We start from the raw sequence: 8,916 nt of genomic DNA, 5'->3' as shown, positions 1-8,916 counted from the left end.
GAGACAGTGAGAAAGGGAACACAAGCAGGGGGAGTGGGAGAGGGAGAAGCAGGCTTCCCACCAAGCGGGGAGCCTGATGTGGGGCTCGATCCCAGGACCCTGGGACCATGACCTGAGCCAAAGGCAGACACTTAACGACTGAGCCACCCAGGCACCCTGTCAAATAAATAAATCTTTAAAAAAAAAATGGCAACCAGCAGCTCTTTTGCAGTGGGTTGAAGTCAATGAGCTAGCTGACCCATCTCAGTGCCTAGAAGAGTCCCTCAGCATGTGTGTTCTCTTCATGCTCTTGTGTCCCTCTCACTGTCCCTGGGATGGCTGCAGGGTCCCCCCTGAGGGAATGGCCCCACTTCCTCTAGATTCACAGCCCTATTTCAGGTCAACAACTCCTCTTGGCTCACTGGTTGCCCTTTGATTGCTTGGGGCCCCCTGAGCTGCCGTCCTATTCAATATCTTACATATATTAGGGTGACACAGACCCAGCCTTTCCCATCAAGGTAGATGGACGTTTCTGCACAGTTCCCCTCTAATGTGACAAAAGTTAACTAGTTTGTACTTAATTTGCAGAACACTGGGGAGTTGTCTCTGTTGAAGTGGTTGAGAGCAGAGAGGAAGGCCAGCCTGGGTTTGGATTCCAGCCCCACCACATTGTGGCTCAGACAGTTTAGGCCACAATACCCCTAGGGGATCAGGGAGAGGTGGGAGGAAGAGGTGCAGCTGGGATTGGCTTTGGGTAGAGTGACCATAAGTCCTGGTTTGCCTGGCCAAGTCCTGGCTGATGACTGTTAGCCCAGAGTTCCCTTTCACTTAAAAAGTGCCCTGGTTTGGAAAATCAGCCATATAGCCTTATGACCTGTTCTGGGAGATTCTGGAGAACTGGGGCAGGCAATCAGCCACGCGGTGCTTCCTAGAAAGGTCTCCATTCATAGAAAAAGGAAAATAAAAACAATCCTACTTCTTCGACACATTGTTGTCACAGAACACTGCCTCTCATCCTTTTCTCTGTACCTCTTAAACCTATTTGGATTTTAGTGTCTATGAAAGACTGCATCTTGCTCTTTTTCCACCTACTATTACATATTACTTTCCCTGTGTATTTACACTCAGTGCCAATGTTGTTTTTAGTGGTTGCATCATGTCCTGTCCTGAACCCTAATTTATGTAGCGAATGCTTGGGTGTCCCGGAAACTCTCCAAACTGGAGGGATAAGACTGGGGTTTGTGCATGGGTGGGAGGGGTGTCTCTGAGCCAGGGACAGGCAGTCATTGCTGAGTTCTTGTGTCAGAATTGTCCTTGGGCTCACAAGCCCTGTTAAAGTCACATTGGTCTCGGAGGCAGTCTGGGTCCAGGCACCCCTACCCACAGTGGGTCCAGGGACATAGACCACAGGCCCTGTTCCTCTCTCCTGCCCTGCTCTGGTCAGACCTGGAGCAGAAGCAGCTGTATCCAAGGTGCTCCTTATGAACTAGGGGTGCTTCTTTTTAATAAAGTTAGGATCTTTGATAATTTTGAAGTCTACCTTCCATGCTCTCATGGAGCTTGGGGTTTAGGGAAGGACGCAGTTACTGATCATATGCACTGCAAGAGACATCCTTATAAAATGCTGCAGACAGTGACCGCTTCCGAAAGGATTTGGGAGGGTGGCCGCTAGAGCACCGAGGAAAGCGCCAGCACTCGGAGCTGACCAGAGTTGTTGTCAGGACTCCTGAGAGCGTGGAGAAGGCGAGCCCCTCGGTTCACCTCGACTCCTCCCGCTCACGTTCTGCCTCCTCCCAGTCCGTGTCAGACTGCATGTCCGCTGAACGCTGACTCCTGCCCTGTCTGTCCACCGGTACTCTGGCCGCGGCCTCCCCCAGACCTCCGGGCCTGGAGCCTGGGTGGTTGGGGGTGTCTCACACTGAGAAATGGCACCCAGGAGGAGGAGCAGTTTTGGAGGGAAGATGCCAAGATCCATCTGAACAGACTGTGTCTGCAGCGCCTCTGGTGTGAGCGGTTGGATCCGTGGGTCTGAAGCACACGACGTGCTCCTTAGCCCAGAAGGGGCCTCCCGCTCGTTCCCAGCCTCAGTGAGCAGCATGTGGTCCTCTGATCTGAGCCAGAAACAGAGAAGCTTCTTTGACATGTCCTTCTCCTCCACCTCCTTGTCTCTCCTCCGTCACCCAGTGTTCCCCGTTCCCCTTCTGCAGGAGCTCCCTCAGCCTGTCGCCGCCTCCCTGGTCCGGTCCACCATCTCTCACCGAGTGCTCTCCCTGCTTCTGCCCTTGTGCCCCCCAATCCAGTCTCCAAAGTAGCAGCCAGCCAGCTTTTCAAAATGCAATTCTAACTATGTTACCCCTCTCTTTTCAAACCTGCCCCTGCTCGTACAAAGACCAGTGTCCTGTCACAGCCTTGGGGCCCAGAGTGACTTGGTGTCCTGCCTGCCTCAAGGACCTCAGGTGTGGCCTGTGAAGATGCCCCTCCCCCCAAGGGAGAATGTGCACATTGAGGAGAGAGAAGGCCCAGGGCTGAGCCTGGAGGAGTACCCATATTTGGGGGGAGGGCAAAGAAAAGAGTGACTCCCGGGCGCCTGGGTGGCTCAGTTGGTTAAGCGACTGCCTTCGGCTCAGGTCATGATCCTGGAGTCCCGGGATCAAGTCCCACATCAGGCTCGCTGCTCAGCAGGGAGTCTGCTTCTCCCTCTGACCTTCCTCCCTCTCATGCTCTCTCTCTCTCATTCTCTCTCTCGCAAATAAATAAAATCTTAAAAAAAAGAAAAAAAGAAAAGAGGGACTCCTGAGAGGAAACCAACAGGTATAACAGGGATTGGGAAGAAGAACAGAAAAGTAGATGCCCCAGAAGCCAGGGTCACCCCCGTTTTGAGACGGAGACACCCTGATGAGCCAGGTCAGATGCTGCAGAGAGGTCAGGTATTGTGAGGACAGAGCGGATTTAGTGACCTGGGCGAGATGTCCTGGGGCAGTACTGGGGGCGGGGGCAGCTTGTGAGGGGTTGGGAAGGAGCAGGAGATGGGAGCCGAGACAGCGTGGCCAACGTGAACGTGACAGACTGACAGGGAATTTGGTCGTGCCAATGAAAACAGTCTCCCCGGGAGCAGCATGACTGCTGAGCAGAGTAGAGAATGATCCCAAGAACAAGTAATTAGTCCAGGAATGGAGCGAGCTGTGGAAGTTGGCACAACCAGCTGTTTCTGTAATCCCCGGCTAAGATCCATTGGCTCCTTTAAATAATACAGTTTGCTGCATGTAAGTTTTCTGCAGGACCTAAAGTTTGAGGACAATCAAGGGAAGAAAAACTAACATTCTAGACCATCCCTCCATGAACTGGATTTTTTTGGGAGAACTGATTAACGACCAGTGTAATCCCACAATGGGGCTCCTCCTGTCTCCTTGAACCAACGTGTTTATTTCTCCAACCAACATATAAGCCCCACAGTGAGTCAGCATGCTGCTGCACATGGGGGACACGGCCGTGAACATTCCACCCCAGTATTCAGGCCAGCACCGCTGCACACAGACGCAGATGTGAGTGTGCATTGCACACGCATGGGGGCATCCTCTGTCTGTGGCTGAGGCAGCCATTCTCACCAATGGGCTGCGTGACATACTAGGGGCCACCTCCCTCCTCTCCTTAGGGAGCAGAGCAGTCCCTCCCGTGGCCCTCTTGACTTTGTCCTCTCTTGGAGAATCTGGACTTCCATCTGAGCTGCCTGGCACAGAAGAAGCAGGGCCCTGCGATGTTTTCCCATCCAAGCCCCATTTTCCAGATTGGGTGCTGCAGGCTACATTAGATCCATGGACCCAGGGCAGGGGCAGCTGACCTGAGGATGCCCCATCCTTGTTTGAGGGATAAGTGCCCTGAGTAATGTTTAATCCTGGTGGCCCAGGCACCGGTCACTCATTGACTGATGAGGCTAAAGTCTGTGGCCAAAAGAGCTGAGGTTGCTTTGGGCTTTTCTCAGAAATCACCTCTTCCCCTGCAGCTCCCTTCCTAATATGGCTCCAGCCCTGTGCCCTCATGCCGGCCTCAGGGCAGGCCTGAGGGTGACAGCATACTCCCAGATGGCCCTCCTATGCTCTAGCTTCTAGGTTCCAGACCTGAAGCTCTGAGCTCCTGCTTTAGACTTCAGGTTCTGAGCTCCATGTTCTGGGCCTGGAGCTCTAAGCCCTGCACCGTAAATTCTCAGGTGCAAGCTCTAGGTTCCGGGCTCCAGGATCTGAGCTCCAGTCTCCTGGCTCCGGTTTCAGGCATCCCATGTCCAGCCAAGCAGGGGCTCTGCTTCTAGGCATGGGGCTCTAGGTTCTGGGCTGCAGCCTCCAATCCCAGATTCCGGTCTCCAGTTTTTATTTTATTATTATTATTTTTCAAAGATTTTATTTTTAAGTAATCTCTACACCCAATGTGGGGCTCAAACTTACAACCCCAAGATCAAGAGTCTCACACTCTACCAAATGAGCCAGGCAGGTGCCCCTCCAGACTCCAGTTTTTAGACTTCAGGCTCTTGGCTCCAGGTTCTGGTCTGGGCTCCAGGCTCCACGCTCCAGCAGCAGACTCCACGCTCCAGGTTTTGGGTCTGGCTTCTGATTCCTTCAGCCCCTCAGCAATAAGGCTGGGAGATGGGGACCTACTTGGCTAGTGGGGTTATTGCTGCCCACCCCTCCTAGCTGGCTGGGACTTCATTCTGGCCGCCAGCATCCTGGGCTGGCCTACAAGTGGCATGCTGGTTCTATGGCGCTTCTCCTTGGCTTTCTGCCTCTGTTCGACCCCCAAGCCAGTTCTCTGGAGATAGGAGCTGAGATAGTCACAGAGCACCCCTTGCCTAGACAATACGGGAGCCACAGGATACACACATGTGTTCATGTTTCAGCTTTTCTTGGACGTGCCAGGACCACCAGGGACATGAATGGTGGCCCTGTTTTTTGTGCAGCGGTATGGGCCTGGGCTGCGTCTGATTCAACGTGTGTTCCTCCCCATCTGGGCCTTTCTTTCCCTGTGAAAGCTGAATTCCAGCCTCTAATCCCCCAGAAACTGGAGTCACCTGATCACCGGCCAGGCCCCCTGAACGGTGTACCTTGTGCTCGCTCTTGGGGGTAGGGATGGCTGCCCCAGGGAGCATCTGCCCACCGCTGTGTCAGCACTTCCAACCGGCACCAGGCGAGCAGCTGGTGCCTCTACCTGCCCCCACCCTGGCCCAGAGCCGAGGTCACTGTGTGCTCTCTGCTTGCCCTGTGCCTGTCCCATACCATCCGCTTGACTGTCGCCACGACTGTCAAGAAGGGTAAGGGGACCAGAGACAGGTAGCAAGTTTCTCTCTCAGAGGCTTGGGTCTTTTGGCTGTCCTCAGGGCAGTCACATCCGCTCTCTGCCTGTGTCCTCCATAAGGTGGGGGTGCTGGGGACTGCAGAGCAGTCAGCAAATGTGTGTTCTCTCCCCTCCTTCATACTGGGTGCTGGGTGGATAGGCAGACTCCCCTCCAGGCTTCCCATCTGGTGGGGTGGGGGGAAGCAGCTTCCATGGCTTTTCCCAACCACCCAGGAGCCTAGCTCCATGCAGTGCAGGGGCTTTGAAAACGGCCTGCAGGTTGACCAGCTGGTGCCTTTTGCCCCTGGGCCTGGACCCCTATCACTGCAGTGAGGGCCAGGACCTTGAGGGATTCTGAGAGTGCAGAGCTGGGAGGAGGGAACTGGGTCTCCCTCAGCCCAGGACAGCTTCAGGGGACATGTTGCGGGATTGTGGCAGAGGGACAAAGCAGCCAGCCAAAGTGGGCCAAGGTGGGTGCTAGCTGAAGCCCCCAAAGGAAGAGTTGGTTCTCCTTCTGGAGAAAGGGATGGTGGGCCAGAGTGACAAATAAGTGGCCTTGAGAAGTTCTTTATGTTATTATAATTATTTTAATTGCATCCTTTAAAAAGCATTAAAGCTTAAGTGAAAGTGTCCTTTGACTACTACCCCCAGTCCTGGTCCCCTCTCCATTTTCCTGTCTGCTTGACATGTATCCTTCTAGAATGTTCTCTATTCTTTCTGTATCCTTATAAGTGTGTCTCTGTGTTTGTGGTTTATATAAAGGTATCATGTCATAGGCATTGCCCCACTTTCTTTTACCGAACAATAACACTCTTGGAGAACTTTCCATAGCAGGACATGCTCTACCCAATTCTTTATCTGCTGTGTGGTATTGCAGAGCATAGACACACCACCACCTTTTTGTTACCCCACACCACACCCCCACCCACATTTGTCTGCCAGTTTTGGGGTCATAAACAACCCTGCAGGGATGGGGCTCCTTGTGCCTGGGAGTGAGTGATTCTCTGGTGATACTGCTGGGGTCACATGCTGTGTGTTTTTAATTTTTAGCAGAAACTCCCAAGCTGCTCCCCAGAGCAGCCATATCAACGTATCCTCCCCCAAGAGGGTGCCAGCTTCCCATCAGGGGTTCCTCCCTGGTGTGTGTCCCTGAGTCAGACAGCCTATGTGCTGGTCAAGCTCCAGCAACAAATTCCTTGCAGGATCCTAGACTCATCACTTCCCTTCCTGTAGCCTTGGTTTCATCCCCACCAGGCTATTTTGTCATGAGGACAAAAATGAGATAAAGGATGGAGCATGCCTAACTCGGGGGCCTGAGTTGATGTGAATTTTCCTCCCCCCTGCAGGAGCTAACATCTATAGAGGCTCTTCCACCTGACCCATGACCTCCTCTATCATGGGGCAATCGCCTCTGTTGGTCCCTAAGAGTAGTAGGCATCACTGCTGGGTCTGCAGATAGGCAGGGGTGGGTGAAGGGTGGGCTTGCCTGCAGGATCTGCCAACTTTGGGAAGATACCCATCTCTCACCTGGTGTCCCCACCTCTCTATCTAGGCACATGGAAAGGTGTCTCTGCCCCCAAGGGAGAAACCCCAGGGCCCAGAACTATAAGGAAGGTTCTGCAGCTGATTGGGGAAGGGACATGGGTTTGTCTCCCTACCCCCATCTGGCCACAGACTGTGATCCTGGTGCTATGCAGTCCCCTGCCCAGGACCCCACTGCCCTGCTGTCCCTGCATCCTTCACTGGGTCTATCTGAGGCTGTGGAATCATTTCCCACTAGGCCAAAGGGATACAGCAATGACTACGAGGGACAAGGTCACTGCCATCAGGGCATGTTTTTCATATTATCAGCCAACAAGTGTAAATAAGTAAACAAGGTCATTACAGAGTGGGATGAGCACTATGAAGGAAGAAAACTAGACAGCATTGTAGAGAACAAAGTTGGGGAGCACTTCATGTCTGGTATCAGTCCGTTTGGGCTGCTATAACAAAAATACCAGAGACTAGGTGGCTTATAAACAACAGAAATTTATCTCTCACAATTCTAGAGGCTGGAAGTCCAAGATCAGGGTGTCAGCACATTTGGTGTCTGTGACAGCCCTCTTCCAGGTTGTAGACAGCCAATTTCTTGTTCTGTCCTTACAGGGTGGGAGGGGTAGGGGAGCTCTCTGGGATCTCTTTTATAAGGGCACTAACCTCACTCACGAGGACTCCACCCTCATGACCAAGCACATTGCAAAGGCTCCACCTCCTAATACCATCATCACCTTGGGACTGGGGTTTCAACATATGAATGGCGGGGTTGTGGAGGGATGGACACAAACGTTTAGATCACAGCATCCGGTGACCAGGGAAGGCTCCGCTGAGCTGTTCAAGCTGAATGATGAAGGAGAACTTTTGTGGTTGCAGGTCTTAGAAAACCCACTCAGAGTCCCAGGCACATGCACACAGAAAGAATGTGTTGGCTTGCCTAAATGAGAATGTCTAGGGGTGGTTGACTTCAGGCCTGGGTGAATTTAGGTGTTCAGGTAAATTTTGTCAAGAATCTCCTTCTATCTCTCAGTCCTGCTGTCCTGTATTGGTTTCACTGACATGCAGGTTCTCTCCCTGCATATCCTCTGTTCAAATCCCCAGGAAATGGTAGATGACCAGGACTGGGATTTTGATTGGGGTCAGAGAATCATCCCTGCACCAAACTCTGATTGACCAGGCCTGGGTCATGAGCCCCCCTCCAGCAGCTAGGGGGTCTGGTCAACCCAGCCAAGCAAAATGAGCAGAGGAGGCAGAGGGCTGAAGGCCCCCGAGAAAGGCTTGGGTTCAACTTCTGGAGAAAGGCATGATGGGCCAGCAAACCTCACTGATCTCTCAGGAATTTCAAGAACGAGGTGCCATGATGGGGCGGGGGGGGGGGGCAGTTCCTGGCAGAGGGGACAGCAAGCACAAAGAACTGGAGTGGGGAAGAGAGCTTGACCTGCCTGAGGGGGTCAGGAGGGTCCCTCACTCCCCAGGTGTCCCTTCAAGGTTCCCATGTCCCCTTGTTTCCTCTGTCTCAGCGGCACCGGGACTGAGTCCGGCTTCTCTGCCCACATGCTGGGCCCTCCTTCTGGGAGGTCCTCCCTGCTCCCCCTCCCTGTGTGGGCTGCCTAGGGACAGGGATGACTACCCAGCCAAAGCAGGCAAGGGACAGAACCTGCCCCCACCACAACAACCAGTATCCTCCACAAGGCCCTTCATGCATCCCAAGGAGCCCACAGCCATGTCTGCAGAGACACACTCGAGCCCCACTAGAAGTAGAGGACAACAACCAGATGCTGTGCTCTCCTCAGATCCAGAGACTGAGGAACAGCATGAGGGCAGGTGGCAGAGGCGCAGCTCCCCAGAAGGGCCTTCCCCTCCCTCCCCCCTTCCTCCTTCCCTCCCCGTCTCTGTCTGTCTCTCATATTCACACCCCAATACTCTGTGCAGTCAGGAAGAGAAGTTCTGACAACAGGAAGTCAGGGGGCACATCCTGAGGTCCCCAAGAGCTTCCTGGCACTGACCTTGGTGACAGAGGCAGTAAAGTTGCGGGGGGTGGGGGGGAACACAGGGTGGACAGGCACACAAGGAACACACCTCACG

This window comes from Halichoerus grypus, chromosome 2, assembly GCF_964656455.1.
Source record: "Halichoerus grypus chromosome 2, mHalGry1.hap1.1, whole genome shotgun sequence".
NCBI lineage: Eukaryota > Metazoa > Chordata > Mammalia > Carnivora > Phocidae > Halichoerus > Halichoerus grypus.
Note: the sequence above shows the minus strand (reverse complement) of the source record.